Source organism: Pongo pygmaeus, chromosome 7 (assembly GCF_028885625.2).
Source record: "Pongo pygmaeus isolate AG05252 chromosome 7, NHGRI_mPonPyg2-v2.0_pri, whole genome shotgun sequence".
In the NCBI taxonomy this organism is placed as follows: Eukaryota; Metazoa; Chordata; class Mammalia; order Primates; family Hominidae; genus Pongo; species Pongo pygmaeus.
The window spans coordinates 121,096,655-121,099,037 of NC_072380.2; the positions used below are offsets into that span (position 1 = coordinate 121,096,655).

At 43.0% G+C, this 2,383-nt stretch overlaps 1 pseudogene; it reads left to right on the forward strand.

Moving 5' to 3' along the window:
* The first annotated feature begins 206 nt into the window (after positions 1-206).
* LOC129043167 (dnaJ homolog subfamily B member 6-like) lies at positions 207-719 on the forward strand (annotated as a pseudogene).
* Positions 720-2,383: the final 1,664 nt, after the last annotated feature.

Below are 2,383 nucleotides of genomic sequence, written 5' to 3' on the forward strand. Positions count from 1 at the left end.
ATTTAATGTTAGTGATTTTTTATTTAATGAAATTTTAGTGATGTTATTTTGTCAGTTGGATTTTGTTTTTGAAGAGTGGAGCAGGCCGCTACCACCAGCACAGCGGTGCTGGAGCCTAGAGGAGACCTGGGCCACCACTTCGCCTCCCCTGTATCTCACTGCCAGGCGCCTCTGTCCTTGGACCTGTTCCAACAATCTGTTAAAACATGGTGGATTACTATGAAGTTCTGGGCATGCAGAGACATGCCTCAACTGAGGATATTAAAAAGGCATATCGAAAACTGGCACTGAAGTAACACCCAGATAAAAATCCTGAGAATAAAGAAGAAGCAGAGAGAAAATTCAAACAAGTAGCCAAGGCCTATGAAGTGCTGTCAGATGCTAAAAAGCAGGACATCTGTGAAAAATATGGCAAAGAAGGATTCATTGGCGGAGAAGTGGTGGAAGTCATTTTGACAGTTCCATGAGTTTGGCTTCACATTCCGTAACCCAGATGATGTCTTCAGGGAAATTTTTCGTGGAAGTTTTTGACTTCTTTGGATTTACTTCATTCAGGTCACGGGGGTCTCACTTCATTCTCTTCCACCTCATTTGGTGGTACTGGGATGGGCAACTTTAAATCGCTGTCAACTTCTACTAAAATGGTTGGCAGAAAAATTACTACAAAGAGGATGGTCGAGGATGGTCAAGAAGGTATAGATGTTGAAAAAGACGGCTAAAGTCCTAAACGATAAATGGTAAGAAGCAGCTTCTGGCTTGGGTAACAAGTAATTCAATGCATGCATTTAACAGAAATGTTGAACAATAACAAGTGCCATTTGAGGATTAACAGGAACTTTTTTTTTTTTTTTTTTGAGACAAAGTCTCGCTCTGTTGCCCAGGCTGGAGTGCAGTGGTGTGATCTCGGCTCACTGCAACCTCTGCCTCCCGGGTTCAAGCGATTCTCCTGCCTCAGCCTCCTGAGTAGCTGGGACTACAGGTGCATGCCACCAAGCCCAGCTAATTTTTTTTCATATTTTTAGCAGAGACAGGGTTTCGCCGTGTTAGCCAGGATGGTCTTGATCGCCTGACATCGTGATCTGCCCAACTCGGCCTCCCAAAGTGCTGGAATTACAGGCGTGAGCCACCGCGCCAGGCCAACAGGAACTTTTTTTTAAAGATTTCAAACAAACACGACTTTCAGTATAATTGTACCTAATCTAAAGTATTTACAAACAGCTCATCAGAGCCCCTATTTGTCATAGACTTTTGAGTTTATTGTTGGGACCTTTTTTTTTGTCTTTAAAATTGTTGAAATCTCTGTGTGCCCTTTGCCTTTTTATTAAACGTACTCCAAGGTGAGACTTTACCCTTTTGTAGTAGGATGAGATTGCATACTAACACCAGCATGGATCTGCTTTTCCATTGTATCTGAAATGTGAACCTCCTAGTATTGTCCTGCTGTGAAGTTAACATTGACAGGATGAATCTTCTACAGCAACAGGCTTCAACCTTTTTTGGCACCAGGGGCTGGTTTCATGGAAGACAATTTCTCCACGGATGGGGTGGGGGTTGGAGATGGTTTTGGGATGATTCAAGCACATTACATTTATTGTGCACTTTATTTCTATTATTATTATTATTACACTGTAATATATAATGAAGTAATTATACAACTCATCTTAATGTAGAATCGGGGGGAGCCCTGAGCTTGTGTTCCTGAAGTCCCATCTGGGAGTGATGGGAGACAGTGACAGATCATCAGGCATTAGATTCTCATAAGAAGCATGATGCCTAGATCCCTCACATGTGCAGTTCACAGTAGGGTCCACCTTCCTATGAGAATCTAACACTGCACTGATCTGACAGGAGGTGGAACTCAGGAGATATTGCCAGCAATGGGGAGTGGCTGTAAACACAGATGATGCTTTGCTGGCTTGCCCACTGCTCACCTCCTGCTCTGTGACCCAGTTCCTACAGGCCACAGACTGCTACAGGTCAGTGGCCCGAGGGTTGGGGACCCCTGTTGTACAGAAATAACTTCAATTTTTTTTTCAGTATTTAGTAGTGAAAGATATTAATGCAATAATGGTAATATATTTCTGGTTTAATAAAAATTAAGAATGTTTTCCAGTTGTGCATGAATGCTGGCAACTTGGTAAGTTTTGACAATTGTTTAAATATGTAATGTTAAGCTTAGGTTTAAAAAAGTATAGCTGTGGCCAGGCACGGAGGCTCACGCCTGTAATCCCAGCACTCTGGGAGGCCGAGGTGGGCGGATCACCTGAGGTCAGGAGTTCAAGACCAGCCTGGCCAATATGGTGAAACCCCCTCTCTACTAAAAATTTAAAAAATTAGCTGGGCATGGTGGTGTGTGCCTTTAGTTCTAGCTACTCAGGAGGCT